General features: G+C 47.2%; 1 protein-coding gene across 3 annotated transcripts in view; it reads right to left on the bottom strand.

Annotated features, from left to right (window-relative positions):
• FOXN3 (forkhead box N3) overlaps window positions 1–17,725 on the bottom strand; it is a 209,868-nt gene extending 192,143 nt beyond the window's left edge. For all 3 annotated transcript variants that reach the window (XM_086462224.1, XM_086462223.1, XM_086462225.1), the window contains exon 1: window positions 17,687–17,725. The gene's annotated coding sequence lies outside the window, so the exon portion shown is untranslated. The remainder of the gene's footprint in view (window positions 1–17,686) is intronic.
• Window positions 17,726–22,557: the final 4,832 nt, after the last annotated feature.

Raw genomic sequence — 22,557 nt, 5'->3', positions numbered from 1 at the left:
GCCACAGGATGCCTGGAGCGTTCCTCCTCTGCAAAAAGAGGCAATAAAATCAGTGTGTGAATGTGCTCTGAAACAACACAACCCACCTCCATCCCAATTGTGCCCAAAGAGGTCACAGGGAGAAAAAGTGGCTCAGTTAGCCAAGAGCTCTCTGGGAGCTGCCTCTCAGGAATCAGGAGCTACGTGGTATGCTACACAGGAGAACTACAAGCTGGCAGCTCCTGTTACAGGTACCTGAGCAACAGCCAGCCTTCACTGAACCAGCCATCCAGGCACAGGAAAAGGGGCTGGTCCTGAGAGCATGTTTAATGGATGAAGCAATGCTGAGCCCTAGCACTGGTGTAGCGACTGATGAAATTCGAGGGCATCTGTCTACACAGCTGCAAATACTACTAACTAGATGCTAACTTGGCACTAACCAGGAGCTAAAAAAAATCTTACTATGGTCTATGCCAACAACTAAACCACTGTTTGGCCCTGGATTAATGAATATAATACCTGACAAGAGCAATTGGAGATTAATGGCCTGTAACTGCTTGGCTACCTTGCACTCTATAGTGTCAAGTACTTTAATGTCAGCAGAGACATAGTTTGTCTCAACCTGGTGCTAGTACTACAAGGACCCAACAAACTTGGGAGATAAGAGGGCCAAGGCTCTCTGCCACTTTCTGTCACTAAGGTTTAGTGGTGGCTGATTCTCACAAGGAAGGGTCCCCATGCAGAGGGACTTCACCTCCCCCATAGCACATTGCAGAGCGACATCCCAGCCAGGGCACGTCACACATGCCGCCCTGCAGAACTGTAAATGAGGCGGGACCTTCAGTGCACCAAAAGCAGCAGACATAAGCGAGATCAGGTCACTCTGCCTCTAGCCAGGGCTGGGATGGAGGTGGCCCAAGACAACCACAAGCAGACCCCTGGCCCCATCTGTTCTTTGTCTGGCACATCTTTGTACAGGACAGAAATACAGGCCAAAATTTTCTCTTGCTCTTGGTAACTGCATTTAATTACAAAAAATTCACTGCTCTAACATTTGCAGAAATATGCCTTTTTCTCTGCTTTCCAAGTGTGGGGTGTTTCCAGTGGGCTCGGGACCCAGCTCCTGAGCAGCAGCCAGGCTCGCTGGAGCACCTGCACACACCTCCAAATAACTGATGCACTCAGGCTACACAGCTGAAACACTGCGACCTCAAGCAGTACTCCTCAAATCTGGATCCCTACACATATGCCCATACAGAGTCCCCAGTTCTGCCTGAATTATGGTTAGCTGATCATTCAGCTGCTTTATCTTGGGGAAAAAAAAAAAACAACAACCTAGAATCACAGAATGGTTTGGGTTGGAAAGGACCTCAAAGATCATCTAGTTCCAAGCCCCCTGCCATGGGCAGGGACACCTTCCACTAGACCAGGTTGCTCAAAGCCCCATCCAACCTGGCCCTGAACACTCCCAGGGAAGGGGCAGCCACAGCTTCTCTGGGCAACCTATGCCAGTGTCTCACCATCCTCACAGTGAACAACTTCTTCCTAATATCTGATCTAAATCTACATCCTATCTAGAGATAATCTGGAGATTGGCCAGCAGGTCGAGGGAGGTGATTCTGCCCTTCTACTCTGCCCTCATGAGACCTCACCTGGAGTACCGCGTCCAGCTCTGGAGCCCCCAGCACAAGAAAGACATGGAGCTGTTGGAGTGAGTCCAGAGGAGGGCTACCAAGACGGTCAGAGGTTTGGAACACCTTTCCTACAAGGACAGGCTGAGCGAGTTGGGTTTGTTCAGTCTGGAAAAGAGAAGGCTCTGTGGAGACCTTCTAGCAGCCTTCCAGTACCTGAAGGGGGCCTACAAGAAGGCTGGGGAGGGACTTTTTACAAGGACCTATAGTGATAGGGCGAGGGGTAATGGTTGGAAGCTGGGAGAGGGCAGGTTTAGACCAGATAGAAGTAAGAAGTTCTTCACCCTGAGGGTGGTGAGACACTGGCACAGGTTGCCTAAGGAAGCTGTGGATGCTCCATCCCTGGAAGTGTTCAAGACCAGGCTGGATAGAGCCTTGAGCAACCTGGTCGAATGGGAGGTGACCCTGCCATGGCAGGGGGCTTGGAACTAGATGATCTTTGAGGTCCCTTCCAACCCAAACCATTCTATGATTCCATGATTAAACTGGAATCACTCTTGCTGAGAAACTGCTTTCTGTAATGTGTAGTGAAGAAAAAAAAAATGTATGTAACATTGTATTGGGTTTGTGTAGAAAGGTTTTGGTAGCGGGGGAGCTACAGAAGTGGCTTCTGTGAGAAGCTAGATGTCAAGCCCTGCAAGCACCACAGCTCTAGTGAAAGGGTGATGGTCACAACAAACAGGACAGGCCTCGGGAGCTAAATGATGGGCCAGACCCTCCAGGGACGGTCACCATTGAGGAAAAGAGACTGTCCCCAGCAAACTTTCCAACTTACAGTGAGCGTGACGTTTATGGTATGGAATACTTCTGTTGGACAGCTTGGGTCCCCTGCCCTGCCTTTCGCTCCTCATAGCTTTAGCACCCGGCTAACTTGAAGCTGCCTGCTAAAGACCTTGATCACTATGGAGACCCAGATACCACGCGTGGCCACGAACTAAAACAAAGTGTCTTATCAACTTTGTTCTCACTGAATCGGGTGCTGCAGTCTTCTCAAAAATGCAGCTTTCCTGAATAGAAAATTCATTCTATGATTCTATCCAGCAAACCCAGGACACTTATACAGCTCCCAGGGGAAAAATGAATATCACAGTTGTCCTTAAAAGAGTCCAGTAAAAGCGCAGAGTAAATTTGTAAGCCCATGATGCTGAGCCTCCTTTGAATCCCTTCAGATGAATCTTTTTCCTATGTCTCTCAAGCAGCAGCAATTATGTTTGTGAGACCGCGTTCATATGCAACTTCTAGGTGCAGACAGGAGTATATTAATACAACAAAAGTTTGTAGTAAGATACAATGCTACATCTTCAAACAACAGAATAGTTTGACTGTACAAAACCTCTCTCTCAACCTCTCTGCTCCTTGGTTTCTCAAATGTAAGTGTGGAAGGAAAGGCCAGAAGGAGGGGAGAGGGAAGGATGACCCTGTGGTGCCTCGCAGGGCTTGCACTGTAATACACACACCACGGACCATGAGTTGCTCTGATACAACCAAAGCAGGAGCCATAGCAGCCAGGACATCCTTCCACACTCAGCACGTGCTCGGGAAGTGTGTTTTGGCCAGAGGTCACACTGCTTTCAGAGATGCTCCTGGCACTTGGAGAGGGGATGCTCGGCAGCCCACCGACCCCTCTGAAGCTCTTGGGCTTCCCACAGGGCCAGCGGCAGCCATAATTCCCCTGCAGTGCTGCAAGTCCTCACCAGCACCAGATCCTCCCCTCCTCGCTAGCTCCAGCAACATCCCTTAAAAAGGACTTGGAAGGAGCTCCAGACATACATGTGCTGTAGGTACCAGCCCTAAAACATTGCTGTGGAGCACACTGGAAAAAATATATGGCAGAATGCATCAAAGGAAGAAACAGGTGGTGAAAAGTGGCAACCTATAAATGCACCTTTTGCCAACTTTTACTTTGCACTCTTGTCTCCTCAGCCAACAGTGCTTTACAAAATACGGTCAAGAGCGCCAGCTTCAGCCTGCCTCTGACAGCAGTAGACCTCTGGCCACGAGTGGCATGGGGTAAACGGGAGTTTCTGTTCCCAACAGCACCCCCTCTCCCCCTTTCAAATCCTCACCCAACTTCACATACCTCCCCATCACAGCAAGGTCTTTGGGGAAGAAACCCTTTGATTTGTATGTCTGCAGGATGCACACTGCAGTCAGCCCCTGAGCCTCGTAGTGCTTCAATGCCATCAATGCTACAACAAGGTCCACCACGGCTGTTCGACACTCAAGTGCGAAATCAGCTCTGTCTAGCCAGAGAAGAGGAAAAAGAGACCAAAACAAAACACTGAGTGTATTAGTCACTGTTAACTGTTCTTTCCAGAAACACAATATTGAGGGGATTTCACATATTTCCTGCCAGAGAGATTTCATGGTGGCTTTTAAAAATGGATGATTAGTGAGATATAAATCCCTATAGCTAAGATCAGCAAGAAATCCTTTCAAACACACATATATACACATTAAAACATGTGTATTTTACCTTTCCTCCAAAAAGCAATTGCTGTCAAGTACACCCTTCTATTACAGCCACATGCTCTTTTTAAGAATAGCTAATCAGAAAAACATACAGAGGTATTTAATCAGTTGTGGTTTTTTTTCTTTAATGACCTAATGTTTTGGTTTGCAACTGCTGCCAACTCACGCTGGGTGGAAATTTAGTACTGTCAGCATTTAATTATTATTTTAACACAGATTTCTCTACCTTCCTACAGTGAAGAAATAGCTAGATAAAAATGCAGCAATGAGCAGCTTTTTAAGCCATTAGACACCTTCCTCAATATTTATCCATATTGGAAATGACCATTTAAGGACACAGAGAAGCTTGCTTTGCCATCCCCTGTTAGGGCAGGTGCTCCCCAGTTTGCACCTCCGCAGACAACCGGAGGGACAGGGTCTGAGGGACAGCAGGGAGGGACTGCAAACACCTTGCCCTGGAAGCTGCCAGGCTGTGACATGGTTCATCAAAATATGTGCCAAAGAACTGAAATGCAGAGCACCTGGTTTGTGTTGTACCTTGGGCCATAAATAACAAATCAGACTGGTTCTTTTTGTCAGCTTAAAACCTGTTTTACTAATTTTTCCCTTCCCTGTTTGAAACAAATAAACTCAATTCAAGTTGCATGATTTCAGAAGAAATACAGAACTGTGCTGCTCACAGTAAACTCCCAGCACCACCCAAGTGTTGCATTTTGTGGTGCTCTACAGCCAGGACGGGTGCGTGGAGAGGTTCTTCCCACACTCCTAGCCAGTCTGGTGAAAGTCTGCTCCCTGCTTTCTCCAAAAAACTAAGAATTAGGCTTCAGCTCTCGCAAAAAACAATGCAGAAATGAGACTGCAGCAAAACAGGCTTGGGACAGCATGCGTTAAACAGCACAAAGCAGGAAGGGCTGTGAGGACTCACGTGGATAACTATCTTCCAGAGCGGATGGAGTAGTCAGCCACACACTTATTAAAACAAGTATTAGTCTATGATAGCAATCTAAGATAACACTAAGAGGTTTGTCACCCAAGGAAAAAAAAAACAGAGAAGCCAAAAAAAAGATGCTATTGCTGGACCTCTGTGTCCATAGAAACCGCATTTAACCTTAACAGAGGATCCCACTATGCAGGTGACTCCTTACTTGAGAAACACAAGCACCCTGTTGGACATATGCTGACCTTTGCATACAGTCAGAATCATATGTAAAAGAGAAACATGCATATATAAACAGACAAGAATGGAGGTTAGGAACAGGGAGGTGACCAATTTTGTTTCTCTGATGGCAAAGTAGGGATCTCTTGCCAGTTAGCAGGAATGAAGCATTGCTCTCCTCTACCTGAAAAAAGGTCGTGGATGCAGGGTTTAATATCCAGATGGTCACTATAAATGGAACTCACCTGTGATAAAAAAAGAGGCAGCTATTTCATCTGCTTAATATTAACTCTTCTCACAGTGCACTTTACAAGTCACATTCCTGGAGCGAAGGGCACATGTTTAAGAAGCCACGCACAATTCCAGTTTTGCAGAGTAAAAGAACGGGAAATAGCCTTGGTCACTGAGAGTATTTGAATGTCACTTTGTTAGGCTGTGCATTGCATTTGACAGAGCTACCAAAGGAAATGAGAAGTGATAACTGATAGTGCCGTGATTAGATCAGCCACCTTGGGAAAGGTGCTGAAGCAGAGATATTTCACTAAAATAAGGCGAATCCTGGGAATAGATTTCTGGCAAGTGATCGCAAAGGAGATATGGCCAGAATTAGAAATGGATTTTGCAGGCAGATAAAACGTAATAGATAGAGGGCAGCTCAAAATGATGTATTGTGAGGGCCTACAGAGTGACTATAAAGTTTTTTCGCAGTTACTTAACATATAGAGATCCTAGAAAGACTTAACTTCAAAACACACTTGCTGTGTTATTAGCTTTAATGCACAGAAATAAAACAATGTTGCATTAAACCTCCCTAATAAAAAAGGGAGCTGCCTTCCCCCCAGCTATCCACCTCTGACTCCAGTAGAGTTGCATTACTTTATACCATGAGATAGAAGCGGAACAGGAATCTCTTCTTGGGCTTCTGACCCATAAAGATACATGAAAATGTAAGTTTCATTATTTTACCTTGAAGGAAGCTGCTTTAATAATGAAGGATAACTATTGGCAGTTGTAATTAACACATTGTAATAAACTCATTACATGCATTACTGTAATCTAACCATACTTCCTCCTGCAGCTCACAGATGAGGCAGGTCTTTAGGCTGCTACTTATGCATTTTAGGGGAAGAGGGTTAGCTTTATTGGCTATTAAAAAAGGCTTCAATCACCCTGCTGTCCACGTCTGTCTGTCTGTCTCCTCCTTAATAGGTTTAGCAAAAAAAAATTTAATTTTAAGACAACTAGCTTCTTGCAGTTGTGTAAAGCACAGTGGCCAAGACAGAGACCTGATGACTACGCTAACTCAGGGAAAGGCTGCTACCTGGGTTCAGTCATTAGATATCACCACAAGACAAATATATGGACAACCCATCTTCACTTGCTCCCATAGTCACAAGACTTCAAGATCAGTTTATGGGCTTAAGGGCCCACAAGTCAGTAAGGGCAAATACACTGTGCCCAGGGGTTGAATTTGGTCCTCTGCTCCTCACTTCATTGGCTGGTAAAGTGTTGAATTTTGCGCAAACGAGTAATGGATTGCATGTTGTTCATAACAAGATATAGATTTCACAGTTACAGCAATATAAATCTATGTTGCAGCATATCTGTGTATAACTCTTCTCATCTGCTGGTTCCAAAGAGCCGTATGTGCATCACTCACGCTGCCAGAGTGGGAATACTCACATAAATCACCTTTGGTACCAATGGAGAACGCACTTGAGAGAGAGAGGAAGTCTGGGGACGAGCCAAATATTAACACTGTTTACCTACCACTGGAATACAAATTAATAATAGCCATTATCACCATCACTATATCAATGACTGCAATGGAACATCAAATTCTGCATCCATAAAATCAGATGCAACCGCCACTGCATCCCATGAGAGCTCCCCATGAATACAGGGAGGTGAACTCCAAACACTGACCATCTACATGATCAAATACCGAGCTATTTGCTCAGGCAAAATCTTCATTGAAATCAGCGAAAACAATCAGAGTCAATAAGATTTTGTCACAAAAAGGGACAAGCTTCAATTTTTGCCAGCATTCATGCCCACATTGGCGCTAAAAGGAACGAGTGCTAGATTTTCCAAAGTGCCATGCTCCTTGCTTCAACACTTGTAGAAGTCAAGGAGCTTCCTCACCTACAGATACTGCATCTGGGCTGAACCTCTTGTCCCTTGCATCTGGAAACAAAAGTTTCATTCCCAGCACTAGTTCCTGAGAGTCTCCATCAAAACAAAGCTCTGCTTCCAAAATAAAACAGGCTCTTCCCCACAGCCCATGAGCTGACAACTTCTGCCTCACTTTGCTGTCATTGTTTTGAATGAGCAAGAGGTGGGAGGGCAGTTTCTGTCTATATTAATCAATATTTAGGTCCGTTCATTCACATGCTGAAAGTGGTTTTGACAGTAAGAAATCCACTGAACGTAAGCAGGCTGCTTGAGAAATGCCAGTAACACTGTTTCCCCAATGTTCATATGTTATTAGCAGGTGACAGGAACTTAAATAAAGAACGTGAAATATAGAAGCAGGACAAGTGATTATATTGGTGCAGAGACTCGTACGCTGGAGTAATTTTTGCTCCAAATACCTTATTTAGGCTGTAGGTTTTTGTGGCCAGAAAAGAAAATATTTTTTCCACACTATGACAGAGCAGGGTGCTTGGGATCTCTGCTGCTCTGTGGTCCCAGCTCTTACCCCCAGGCAGTTAGCAGTGGCTAATAGTAGTAAGCAAGACTGAACACAAGCTCAGAATGAAAATTACTACAAGAAAAAAAAAAAATCCTGCTCCAGATTTCAAAGCAATTCCTGGACTGCCCACATCACACCGTGAACAGGCATCCTCATTTGAGCAGAAAACACTTCACACAAAAAAGCAAGAAGGCAGGAAGCCGTCTTGAATAAATCAAGTGCAGCATCCACTGGCTTGGGACATAACTCTCTCAGGGACAAACGGCAAGTGGGTAAGACCGATACTATTCTTATCATCAGCACAGCAAAGGCTGTTTCATGCAGCCCCTTGACAAAAGATAACACAGCTTTCCTGGTAAAAAAGCCTTTACAACTAGCACTGTGAAATTATGCCCTCAATAAGGGGCTTGAGGGCCATATACTTGTGCCTGGCCCTTTCCTTACCTGTTGCATCTCTTTAACACTTCTGTACAACTCTCCCACCTGAAGGTACAGGCCCGAACCACGAGGAAGCCTGACCCTACAGCCATGGTCTTTAATCACTGTGGGTGATTTCTGAGGGTGCACGGGACCAGGAGCGGGCATGAGCCCCTCGGCTCTGCAACCGCTGACAGCAATCACCAGAGGCTAACTACCGCTTTCTGGAGATAACCCACTTGAGTGACGTGTAGGGAAAGGCTTCGCATCCCGTTACTGCATCTCTGAGCCCTCCACATATTCCCTTGCTTTCTCCAGGAGTCATCTCTCAACTATTTTAGCTTTGAGATGCTCAGGTTTTTTTCCTCAAACTGCTGCAATGGCAGCAATGCATTCTAGGAAAGAAAGAAATCATGCCACCTGGAAAGCCAAAGTCTTTTCTGTTTCTAAAAACACTGACTTTCCAACCCAGACTGATTGCCTCTGAGGTGCTGGACAGGGAGATCACCAGTGTCACAAACGGGCAATAGGAATGTCCTCATCCATCAGAAATGGCACCCTGGCTTACAAAAACGAAAAGGATTTTTAAAACACACTTTACTTTTCATTTTTGATGCTGGTTTTGGTTATTTTTTCTTATCTTGGTACAATTAAGCCAGTCTCATTTCTAGTCAGACTGTTTCCAGTCATTGCAGCAGGTCCCAGGACTGTAAATGGGTTGCAGTTGCTCCAGTAATGAGACCTGCTTGTGAACAAGGGTGACCATCCTAACACAAATGCCTAATTCCTACATTTTACCTCACTTTTTTCTAGTCTGTGTTGTCTTCCTCCTTGCATAAAGTTACTCCATGGCGAAATATGTCCAGAGTGAGACCTTGCGTTCCATCACAACACAACCTGAAGCTGTGATATCTTCCTCAGATCTTCTCTGCCACAGCCCAGCCCTACTCCCATCAGACGTCGCAAACCAGAGGGGAATCCATCTGCTGCCTCCCCTGCTCCCCATCCCCCCCGCCCCACTCCCCCACACGGGACCTAATAACCGGGGTACAGCAACCACAGCTACAATGCCAGTATATTTAATCAAAACCCTGTGACTTCCCGGCACCCGTGTGCATCTCCTGAGCAATAACCTGACTGCAGTGCCTCCCCCGGGACCCTGACTGCGGCGGGCACAGCGCCCAGCCAGAGGTCCCCGGGTAAAGCAGGGCTGGCATGGCCCTTAACCCCCGAGAACAGCGAGGTGCAGAGCTCTGTGCAGAGCAGCCACAGCAGCACCATGCAGCACAGTGTCACTAGTGATGCTGCCATAACCATCCCCAGGACATTAAGCTCTGCTGCACCATTACACGAGACTGCTTTGCAACAAGAGAAGACAAGGGGGGGAAAAAATTAGACATACCAGTTAAGACATAGTTTATTTATAGCTCAGCTTTTCAAAATTTACTAATTGTAGTAGAGATTATTCACAGCTCATGTCTCTAAAGATGTCAATGTCATTCCCTTTCTCTTCTCAACCCTAAATAATATTTGGTACGTTTTTTCTATTCCTCCTTCCAGACTGAAGGACTTCTGTCCATCCCGGCTTCATGAGATGCTGTCTTCTGGCCCTCCTCATCCAGCGATTGCTCTGTACCTCCACATTCTCTCCCCCAGCTCCTGCTGTGGCCTTGGTCTTTTTCTTCCCCCCCCCCCCGACCCTGTGCATGATCTTTTTCACTCACACACCAATTGCTACCGTGCCAATGAGAAATTTACTTTCCGTCACCGACTCTCCTCTCCAGCCAAGCCCATCTCTCAGCCTGCCTTGCTGACATCTCTTGGCTGGACATCTCCAGCAGCGTCAAATCAAACGCACTATAGCTGCAGTGGACCTTCTTCACTGGCCCAGCCTCTCTATCACTTCTGAACAAACTTCCACCCTCCCTGTTGCTCAGGCCTATAACCTCTTCCAGTTGCCTCATCTTCACATCTTCACTCTTCTTATAATACCACCAGAGACACCATCAGCTGGTATAAGTCAGTGTAATTCCACTAATTCCAATGGCACTATACCAATTCACAAGAGATGACTTTCTGTCCTGGTGTCTCTAAAAGCAAATATATTCTATATGACAAGTAAAAATCTTCTGCCAGGTCCCTCAACATCTCCTGTGAGAAAAAAACAGAAGGAGAAGAAAAAAAACAGAAAAAAAAAACACAGAAGAAAAAAAAAAGAAGAAGAAAAAAACCACAGAAGAAAAAAAAAAGAAGAAAAAAACCACAGAAGAAAAAAAACCACAGAAGAAAAAAAACCACAGAAGAAAAAAAACCACAGAAGAAAAAAACACAGAAGAAAAAAACACAGAAGAAAAAAACACAGAAGAAAAAAAACACAGAAGAAAAAAACACAGAAGAAAAAAAACACAGAAGAAAAAAAACACAGAAGAAAAAAAAAAACAGAAGAAAAAAAAACAGAAGGAAAAAACAGAAGGAAAACAAAAAAGGAAGGAGAGTCACCATGGAAGTTCAAGACCCAATTTCAGATTAGGACACGATTAAAAAGCACCTGTTTAACACAATGTAGGCACAAACCTGCAAACTTACGTACTTAATCACCAAGATTACATGAAGTATTACGTGTTATTTGTGCCATCCTAATACCAAGCACTGTGCTATCCCAGGTAAGGCACCTGAAAGTTTCATAATCATTTTAATACCAGTATAAATCTCTGCTTAAACCAAACATCCTGCAGTGTAAAATGATGCAAACGATACCACAATAACACCCCATGTCTTCATGCTCTCTAGACCACACCATTAAGTTTTGTAATGGCTGGAGGCTTGGTGCTTAGTGGCTCCAACCTAATGGTTGCTGCTATCTTTTCATAAACGTTTCCATTTTATTAAAAAAAAAAACACCTTGCATGTTCTGTTCAGTTTACCATCTATTGGAAAACCAGAAAAGCTCTTTCCAAAAAGCAGAATAGCACCTGCATTTAGGGTTTTCCACACCTGAAGGGATGTCAGTACAGCGGCAAGATCAGGCCCTTAATCAGAGTAGTGAAGAGTTCACCATATGCACAATACCAGAACGATAAAATGTTAATGAAGTGAAAGTATATTAGTGAATTATTAAAATTTCGCTCCTCTCTGCAAAGCAGAGGGTGAGAAAAACCCAGTGAAGATAATGATAAAAATAGGATCAAAACATTTGGATCCCTTCTCCACCTCCAACAAAAAAGCTTTACAAAATCTGGTGTTAAAATTAACATATTAATTGGGTAGCTTCTACAAATGATCTACTGTAAAACCCAGATCAAAACAAGTTGGAGTTAGGGGTAAAACGAGATTTAATCCAGTTAAATCTGGACGAGTCAGACCTTCAGCTTCCTCCCATCTCTAATAACCTCTCGTAACCCCTCTAATGCCTCTCCTCCTTTCCACAGCAAGCCCGGCCAGCAATTAAATTGGCAACGAGAAGATCTACTGAGGGGAGTAACACCGAGCGCGGCTCTGCAAGGACGGGTCGGGCAGGGGAGTTCACATCTGCTTGCTGTGCCAGAAGCTGACTTTATCCAGGGAAAAGGTTGGCCTCTCTACAAAGCCCCAGAGAAGAAACAAAAAGCAGCTCTGTACCAGGGAGCCGCAGAGCTGCCAGGGGTTGGAGAGGGGAGCCTGGAGAGCCCGAGACAGGAGGCAGGGTCACAGGAGATGCAAAGCCGCTGCTCGGTTCAGCGGAGCAGGCGCAGGTCTTGCAAAGAACTACATGAAAAAGAGCAATAGCTATGCCGTACAGTATTAAGAAGCAATTTCCAATAAAGCTGCCACTCTGTGAAATGCCTTCCAGAATCTAGCTTGGATTGCCTTGTATGTAAAGCCCCGTCTGTTAGGAAGTCTGGCATATTCTCCTTGCAACAAAAATAAGTATGCCCAGACATGGCGAGTGGGCTGTATCAGCGAAGAGGTGGCAGGTAAGCAGTCTGCAATTAGGCTCCCACCAGGGAACCTCTCACTCAGCCTGAGCAGAGTTCACATACAGAGTCCCACCACAACCTCGCATGTGGGAGGTGGGCAAAGAAAGAAGCCAACGTGGGCCAAAACCATCTCGGTCCTTGAATAATCCTATCTTTATTTGGTTTTAACCTATTTTCAGTAAAAGGTGAAAACATCCAGTGTAGGAAATTTCATTGTATTGGCTAGCATTGATGTAAATTCCTGCTACGGTGGGAAAAAACAACGGTGTCAAACACCTAGGCAGATCTTTCCATGCAGTGGCACCTACCAACCCTGACCACAAGTCACAGCCTTGCCATCTGTCCGTCCTGCAGTCAGTGTGGGCACAAAGAAGGACTGTCTCTAGCAAAGAGACTCTTATACTACAGACAGAGAAATAAAAGGAAAGAGTGACAAAATACTGTCCAGCATAATAAGCAGAAGTTTCATCTCTAGCAGGCTTAGCCTGTCCAATTTTTGCATACATTACAGAATACATGAGCTTTAGGACGAATTCTGAAAGAGAAGAACATGTCATTTCTGCTTCTCCCTAAGGCAGGTGGGGAAACACTAACCCCCGGCCAGCAGCCACCAGCACCTGGACTAACACGAGGGAGGTCCAACACAACTTGAACCACCTGCAAGTCATGTGTCCAGCCGTGGTGAGTTTCAGCCACTCCCCAGACCCTTCTCACCAGCCATTTCCAGAGCGGGGCTACCCCACTGCTTTTTGCCCATCCTCAGGGCGCAGGGAGCCTTGCTCCTTCGTGGGCTGCCAAGGTGCAAACTTTAGGCTAGACAACCAGCATCAGTCCAGATCAATTAAAAGTCTCAAGACTGCTAAAGGCACCTACAGTGGAGTTACAGAGGGTTTGAATTGCCCTAATGCTTGGCAGCTCAACTTTGGGCACCTTAAATGGAGTAGGATTTCCAAAGCCTAGGAGAAAGTCACTTCCCAAAAACTGCCTTGCCTTCTAGAGCTTCAGGCTGCTTTCCCAGAATGAGCTGATAGCTTCTCAAAAAACATGGCCATAAGTTTTACATTAAATGAAATGCTGTTTTGTTGGAGGCCTTTTTTTTTTTTCCCCCCATTATTTTGTTACAGTTTTACTTTGGCTTGGCCATGAGAGCAGGTAACAAGCCAAATGCGGTTTCACTAGAAATATTTCAAAATTGTGGCCAAAGTCGTGCTACACTGTGTTACGTCTGAAGTCATGAACTGGCAAATTCCAGCATCAGTCAGGACAGACCCGTTCTAGCCCAACTTAGACTCCTGGAGAGCCCTGGCAGCCTCTTCTGCCAGGAAGAGCTCCTAACACCAAGACATCTCCTACGCCAAAGATCACTACTTGAAGCTGCTCAGCATGCCAGGCAGCTTCTTACAAGTTTATGTAACTTTTCCACATTTCCCCCTCAAAGACCTCTGCGAAAGTTCAGCTTAACACCATAAATACTCCATTGTGAGCTGACATCAGAGAAATAACGTCTATTTCCCTGAACCTCCCTGCTTACTGGAACACAAAGACCTAAACCTCAGTCCTCGCCTTTAGTCTGGACCTTCGTCCAAAGCCATGTCTAACCTTACAAGCCTCAAACCTGGCATCCCAGCCATGCTAGGCTGGACAGGGACCAGTAAACAACTGGTATTTTCTGGAACCACTGCTTACATATTCACCCCCTACCCCACATCCCAAATACATATGCACTGCATTGGCGCATTAGCACAAGCGCACTCGGGAAAGGCAGGCGCATTTTCAAAGTTTTAATCCATTAGCAATTGCTAATTAAGGGCCAATTAATTTGACTTCAAGCTCTGCTCCTAATTTGCCTTGCAACTTTGGGCAGTCCACGTGAAATGCTATGTTTTGGCCTCCTATGCTCATACTACTTCTGTGGATATTAAAAAATGAATTTCTGTAAAGTGATTTATGATCCATGATGAAAGGCAGTTCAGAAGTTTAAGGACTGCTCCTATTAGTAAAATAACTGGTACATTTTTTGATCTTTCATTCTAAGGGGGGGAGCCCATCTGAGTACCATTAATGAGGCTCAAAAGGTATCAACTGCAAATTGGATACTTTTGAAAATGTGGCCCAGAGAGGCTGGTGGGGTGTTTCCTTAAAAACAGCAAAAATGGCAGGACAACGCAAGCATTTAACTTGTTGCATTTCCCTTGGGAATGACTGACATCATAAAAACTTTTACAAACTAAAAGCACTAGAGACAAACAGAGTAGCACAGACTCGAAGGACGATGAAGGGTAAATCTAGAAAGTACCTAATCCAGCTCATTTCCTTCCCTGTGTAAAAACAAGTCACTGACACACTTCCTGCCGGGGAACCTTCCTGCAGATAAGGGTGCTCCTGACAACAGGAAATTCCCTTCTAGCAGCAAGCACACTTTCGCTACCAAGACAAACTTTCTCCATTCGAACTCCACAGCAATTATAAGCAGCATCTGACTAATCAGACATGAGCTGGATTAAACACGCAACTGCCCGACTCCCCAAGCCTCTCCCTGACCCAGGGAGGGGGGGTCCCAGCTCCTGCACCCTGGTGTCATCCCAAACATGGGCTTCTCAAGCAGAAGCAGGCACTGCTCCCTCTGACTTTACCACCCCTTTAGGCTGCTCTGCCCACAGCCAGATTTTAAAGCCAGACCTTGGATTTTTCAGATAGCAAGACCCAAGGGAGTGGGTAGAGAGGGCGCTGAGACCTTCACTTCGGCACCCTGCAGGATTTAACTCCTGGTCCACAAGACCTGCTCACCAGCCTCTGGTTTTCTTAAGAAATAATAATGCAAAAGTGAAATATGCAAGCAATGAGGCAACAGAGGTCAAACTGGTCATTTAAGGTTTCAAAGTGATGATTTATACAGTGGGTGAAGCACTCAAATGCTTTTTCTCAGCTTGGTCACTGCAAAATGAAGATTAAAGGGAGCAACAAAACGAAATGTTTCAGAGAAAATGCAGTGAATACTCAAAGACACCTCTCCATCACAAACATCTGAAATCGGCAACTGCTGCCCAAGAAAATAAGCAAAAGCATTAAAACCTTTCTTGTGATTTTGCTGTGAAATACTTCTCTCCTGCTCCAAAAGCAAAATAGCTCTCTCCTGTCACACACAATAAACTTTCAATAGTCCAGCAAAGTAAAACTTCAATTTACCACAATAATAGTCTGATTTTCTCATGCTGCATTCATCAGTAATGAAGTATATTTTACTCCTGTATCTCTGCTTTTGTCCTCAAATAGCATGCTATAACCGAATGGTGATTTTTTTATTAAAAGCAATTGCACAGGGTTTCCCATAGCCATCTGCCACTTTTTTTTTCTTTTTTTTTTGCAGGTGAGGCAGAGTTGTGAAACGGCCTTAATCATTCAAGTCCAAATCATTACATTTTAATATAACTTTGAAATGAGGAGGAACAGAGGGAGATCTAATCAATCCCAGCTTTCTCTCCCAGGTCCATAGATTCCCACAAAAAGAAACATGACCTGGGACATTCGATTAAAAAGAAAAAAGCCATCCCTTGCTACTTTTGTTTTTTAACCCCCGCGCTCCTCCTTTGAGCCTTTCCTCAGCCCCTGCAGCAGCTCCTCCCCAGCTGCAGGCCTGGCTGGGGCATGACGTCCACCTTATGGGGGGCAGCCTGGTGGGGAGGCAGGCTCCATCTCCCAAACTCCTCCTTGGGGAACAAGGTCCAGAGAGGAAAGAGGGAAGACGGTGGCACCGGGTTTTATTGTAAAATGACCTTGATTTGACAGGCACGTTCTCGTGTTTCAACAGATGCTGTGGGAAAGGCAACAGCAGCCAAGGCGGTATGCAGGCAGTTCTGATGATATGCAGACTTTTTCTTTTTTTTTTTTTTTTCTTTTTTAAATAAATGGGGGGGGGGGGGGTAGTCTTCTCAGTTTCCATGACAACAGTGTCTCCACTTGTCTGTTATTAGATACCATCCGCTTCCTGTGTCTAAATTTTTAAACCAATCAGAAAAGTGTTTATAGATTTTACAGCTCCTGGGACAGTCCCTCTCCTCTAAGAGAGCTACTTTAACGACACGTAACGCTTCGGCTGCCAGGGCTGCAAGGCCTTACATTTTCGGCTGCAAAGTGATCACAGTTTGTGTTGTTTACCAGCTGATACGTGGGCTACCCTGGAGAAGACCAGGGGTTTGCTGCCTGATTTACCGTGCCCGTAACAGACGTTACCATATTGGGTTTTTTAATACCACACAAACTTATTTTCATTGTTCGCTCATTTTTGTTCCCGATTCACCCCATGAAACAGCACAAGCCCTCCCCACATGAAAAACGATGATCGTCCAAGCAATGCCGTTATCCCACCGGAGTAACGGTCTGCTCTGACGTAAATGGCTCCACAGTAAAACATCACCTGCTGCAATTAAAGTTTCCATCAACTGGGTTGCAAGAGGAGTAGTGCCATAGCCGTGCAAATGGATTTTCACAGACATTATTTTGATAACATAAATAATAACTGCCCGCAGCATTGTTGGCAGGTTAATGAGGAAATCCTTCTCCAGGGCGCAGGGACACATTCATGCATTGTGAAGAAATTAATTCACCACAACTCCAGATAAGTTCAGAGTCAGCACTGAAGAGCAGCCAGCAAAGGGGAGCCGATGGGGAAACAGGCGCACACCTTTCCTGGAGGATGCCCTTCAGGCGGGCACACACGGAGCCCCTCAGCGACAGAGCGGCTCTTTCCCGGGCACGGGTCTAACAGCACGCAGAACAAAAGGGAGACGGCAGGGTGGCCGCCCACCACCGGCTGCCCCGCCAGCGCCCGCGGGGGCCCGGCCGGGGCCGCCTCCCGCCCCGGTCCAGCCCGCCTGTCCGCCCGCCGCGGCCACGTCCGGGCGCCCCCGCGGAGCCGGGGCCGGCGCACAGCCCGCCCGGGCTGCGGCCCGGCTCGGGGCGCCCTTCCCCGCTGCCTGCCGCCGGGCTGCCGCCCCCGCGCCGCCCTCCGCCGCCCCCGCGCCGCCCTCCGCCTCCCCAGCGCGGCGGGGCGGCGCGCCCAGCGGAGCTCGGCAGCGGGACTGGGGCGGGCAGCGCGGGGCAGCCGCGACTAACTCCCCGCCGCGGCCCCCGGGGCGGCGCCACTCCCCGCGGCAGCCAACGGCCCAGCGGCCCCAAAAGTTTGGCCGGGGCTCCCCGCGCCGGGAGGGACGGGGCGCGGGGGCGGCGGCTGCCGCGGGGGCTGGCTGGCTGGTTGGCACCCGCCCACCCGCACGCACACGCTCCCCATGACACCGCGAAACGCCACCGCCGCGGCCGTTACCTCCTCGCCGCGGCCCTCGGCTCCCGCCGCCGCCGCCGCGGGGGTGGGTGCTCCCCGCGGCCGGCCCCGCTCCGCGCCCCGCGGCGGGAGGCAGCCGCAGCCCGCGCCGCCGCCTGCCGCCCCCCCCACCCCGCCCCCCCGCCGCCGGCGCCGCCGCGCCCCGCCGGGCCCTAGCGCCGCCCGCCCGCCCCGCCCCGCCCCGCCGGGCCGCCTCCCGGAGCCGGCGGCGGGGGCCCGAGGCGGGCCCGCCCGAAGGAAAGTTCGGGAGAGCGGGGCGCGCGGGAGCGGCCGGCCGGCCGGCCGGGGCGGGCTGGGGGCGCTGCCGGCCGGGGGCGTTTTCCGGCGGGGGCGTGGGGGCGCAGCTGCCCTGGGGCCGGGGGAAGGCGGCAGACGGCCGGTCCCACGGTGGCTTTCCCTCTCCCCGCCGGGGCCCGCTGTCCCGCAGGGGTGCCCGCCCGGTCACCCCGCCACCCGGGAGGGGCAAGGCCCCCCCGGTGAATGCGGGTCCGTCTCGGCTGCCCGCCTCGCCGGCCACGCTGCAACTGTGGGCGACCTTCGTGCCACTGCGGCCGGACTTCCACGTGTGGAAAACTTGAGACGCACCCCGCTAAAACTGTGATTTTGGTTACCCTCTTACCAGCCGGGAGCTCCAGCCCAGGCCTGGCACTTCTTCATACTGTATTCCTTGCCGGTGGAGACAGAGACAACTCCCCCACTCCAGCAGAGCTTGCAGGACCAAGGGGGCACCCTGCCTCCTCCTCCTCCTCGCTGCTCTGCCCCCTTGCAGCCCGCATCCCGGCCTGCCTCTCCTGCCTCTCCTGCCTTGCTCCTACGAAAGCAGGTGTGAGAGAGCTTTGGGCTGAGCTGGGACCCGCCTGTGAGTGCAAGGGCTGGCAGGGTCTCAGGGGGAGCTGACACCATCAGCACTGCTGTATGTCCGGGGAACTGTCACACCTGTAAAGGACATTTAATTATTCACTGTAAATTTACCTTTCCCCGGCCAACCCTATAGAGTGATAACTCAAGGTATGTGCAATTGCTGTGGTGATTATAGGAAAACCCCAGCTTTATCCCTTTAGATATACTTTGCCATAGTGTGGGAATGACTGGTTTGGGATGAGATGTGATTTTTTTTATTTTTTTTTTTTCCCCAAAGGATACACCATTTCCTTGACATTAGTCTGGACAGAGGGCATAATGAGAGCTGTGTCCTGCCAACCCTTTTTCCTGCCTACCCAAACTCTACTCCTCAACTGTACGGGGTTCCCAACCCCAGACCAAACACGCTTTGGTGTGGGAGGGCCACAGAGAAACCAGATTCTGCACCAGCGTATTGCAGTCTTCAGAGGCCAACAATATGCAGAAAGTAGGAACTCTGAATTTTGATGATAAGATTTGGAAAAAAAAAAAGGAATGGTTTTCATGTCTGTATCAAATACAGCTTTACTTGTAAGAGGGAATGGAAATGTCATTCCTCCGCCCTTTTTTCTTGCTGTCTCAGGATGGATTTTGAAAAGCCAGCATAGGTTGAAGTAGCAGCTCGGTCCTTTCATTCGTAAAAATTGCTGGCATGAAACTTCTCCCTGCCCCCACCTTGGTCCTAGCTATACCCCTGGGCACTGCTCGTCTGTGCAGATGGCCATAACATCCTGTTGATTCCCTGACGCTTGCATCTTCAATGGATGGACAGGCTCAGTTTATTCCAAAGTGAATGTAAAACCCTGGGGTTTCCTGAGTAAAGTCACAGTTTTCCTTTTATAGGTGGTACTGGTGACACGGAGACAGAGGCATTCCCATCCCACAGGATTCCTGGGTAAGACACACAGGTCCCTCGTTCTGTTGGGTTGAAAGTTTTCTACTAACAGCTCTGCAATATGCCTAAGAGAGATTAGCCCTGCTCGCTGAATGCCTAACGGTGTCCTTACAGCAAAGCACTGACAGGAAAGCAGAAGGTGTGGAATAAACCCAACCCTGGGATCCTTTTCCAGGCTTGTTTCCTAGTTCAGGTGTGTAGCCATTGGCATGGCGGTCACTGGAGATGCTTTCGAAGTAGAAACACCTGATTTAGTTTTAATGAAAACACCCCAAGAGCAGCTGAGCATTTGAGCTCAGCTGTCGATGCAACTAGAGCTGAGGACCCCGGGCACCATGTTAATAACAAGACATCTATTATTTTTTTAAAAAAAAAATATAAATATCTGTTTGCAGCATCACTGTATAAGGAAATCCCACAGATGCCAAGAAGAGTGTCCAGGAAAGGCAAAATCCTGGCCCCATTGGAGGAATCCCCAAATCACATAACCATTGTAGACACTGCAGGTGCCGATTACCCTTTGCAGGGCTACTCCATACCAACGTTATAAAAAAGGCATTTTTTCTTGTGCTTACCCATTAACTCCAAGCCAGGTAATTTTCCAATGAAATTGGTAGTAACGTTTCTTTGTCCTTTGATCAGGTTGTCTGAATTACTTTGTGCCTGTATCTATGCTAACCACAGCAGTTTTAAACCTCAGCCTGAGTTCCTGCAAAATTTAGCCACAAATACATGCATTTCCCTTCTTCTGTTTGCTCCCAGTGATGCAAGCTTCATTATTCTTTCATCTCTTCCTCCTTCCTCCCACTCATGTATTTGAGGCTTTCTTACATGCTTTGTAGCTCTACTTCCCACCTCCTCCTCATTTAGATCCTTCCTAAAGAAAAGAGTGTTTTAGAAGACCCACATTTGCAAGGGAAAAACATTAATAGTGGAAACTTTCTCAGAGATGCATTTTTCCTGTGTCTCCAAGTGCATCTTGTCTCTCTGTATCACCTAGCAATGTTAACTCTCCCATGCAGAGGGGCGCTTTGTTATCTGGATCTGCCGGATGAAATTAGTGGAGATGAAATTCTTACCTCTCTCCAAACAGGGGAAAATTTATCATTTATGTGGTAGAATGTTTTCTTGTGTCCACGTCAGTCCATTTTGTCTAATTTTCTTTCAAGTTTTTCATTAAGCCTTGTTTTCTTGGAGAGTCTGTAAATCCCGGCTTTCCAGCTGGCAGCTCCTGGGTTATTTCTGGCCTCTTGGCCTGAGTTTACAGCCCCCAGAGCAGCCCCAGGGCACAGGTGACTCTTCTACCTCAAGAAAAAGATGTCCCTGCCACCTCCTCTCTGCTGCCAGCACAAGGCAGTGCTTGCTCCAGGGACAGACAGATGAGAGGCACTTTGCCACAGGGACCCCTCCTGGGTACGGCTCCAGTCCCACGGGGAGGCAGCTCAAAAGGAGCTACAAAGTAGCTGTAGGTCCTGCTGTAAAACCCCTGGTGTCTCTTCAAGGACTTGCTGTAGCACCATGCGATTGTTCACCAAGGAGCAGAGTTAGGAGGTGCTGCAGAAGACGTGCAGAGTGCTCCCGTGTGTGCCCTGCTCCAAAATTCCATGGTGTTACGTTGTTACCCATTCCCTTTTTTCACTTCCAGAATTGTTTATTGAGCCTGCGCTCCCAGGCCAGGTATCGTGGTTAACGGGGGGCCACATGAAAATGAACATAACTGTGGTAGGAAATTGGTCACCGTACAAGTGTTCACTGGTCATTCCAAAATGGCATTTTATAGCTGTGCTGTTCACCCTTTTTGTTTCTTGAACATGTTTAGTCTCTTCATGTGAACACAAAGATAAAAATGCCAGTGCTTTAAGCCAGATCGCATGTTTTCAAGGGCAGGAAGATGTCAGCAACTTTTTTCCACTTAGCCATTTGCTGTTCATATCTGACAGTGCAAAACCAGAAGGCAAATAAAAAAAATACCCATCTAACTTTTCAGATATACCTAACACACCTAGTGCCTCAGTTTTTTGCACGCCCAACTTAAGATTTTCATAGGACGAATACTCTGTGCAGTTCCAGGTCACGTTACTATTGCCCCTCAGCGGTACAGGGCATACTGTCAGACTCTGCACCAAAACACTCCTGTTCCCAGTGCTGTACACCCGACCACACCACCACATAAGGCTGAGCTCCAGACAAAGTAGTGAAACACAGGAGGATTACGATAGTGACATTCCCTCTTTTATGCTTATGAATCAAGTCCTGCTTGCATTCCCCATGGACAGCCAGACAGACCTTTTATGGTCACAAAGAGGTACTTAATTATGCACATATACGTGTTCTTGTGCTACTTTAATAACAGTGTAAGAGTCACTTGAGCAATAGATTTGATTTTATGAACCAAAAGGATAAAACTCGGGTTCTCTGGTAGACAATGAAACAATTTTTTCTACTCTTCTTTATTTTATTTTTGTTAATATCACCCTTAAACTTTGAATTATCCTGCAAGTATTAGGGCTCATTAACTTTGTTTCAGCTTGTGCGTTGTGTTAATGGGACGGGGGTTTTTGTAACAAATATGAATCACTTGAATGCTAAGGCTTAAATGTTTAATAAGAGTCATTAGTAGAATTACGTGCGAGGACTTACAAGAAAGATGATGGTGTTGTTATGGTTACTGCTGCATCTCCGGCTGCCAGTGGTCTGTCTGACTTACCCTTTGCTTATGCCAGGTCTTGAGCTTTTACCTTTCCCTGGATGGGATAATCTGACTCTCACATGCTTACAGCAAGCTCCAGCCTATGTACCCAGTGCATTCTCCAAGCTCACACATGTACGTGAGAACAGAGACCTTCAGCCTTCCTGCACGACCCAAACAACGTTTTTAAAACAGAAGAGCCATTTGACCATTGAAATAAAGCATGTTCTTTATAAAAAATATTTCCCATCCACTTTACCTTGCAGACTTGCCAACATCTACTAAATTAAACATCTACAGATTTGAGCACTTTTGAACCCTTTTCAAACTTTCTCAGAAACCTCTGTTTAAATGGTCTTCTGTAAATTC

This window comes from Leptosomus discolor, chromosome 3, assembly GCF_034619465.1.
Source record: "Leptosomus discolor isolate bLepDis1 chromosome 3, bLepDis1.hap2, whole genome shotgun sequence".
Classification (NCBI taxonomy): domain Eukaryota; kingdom Metazoa; phylum Chordata; class Aves; order Leptosomiformes; family Leptosomidae; genus Leptosomus; species Leptosomus discolor.
The sequence above is the reverse complement of the archived record's forward strand: the minus strand, read 5'-3'. Positions and strand labels throughout refer to the sequence as shown.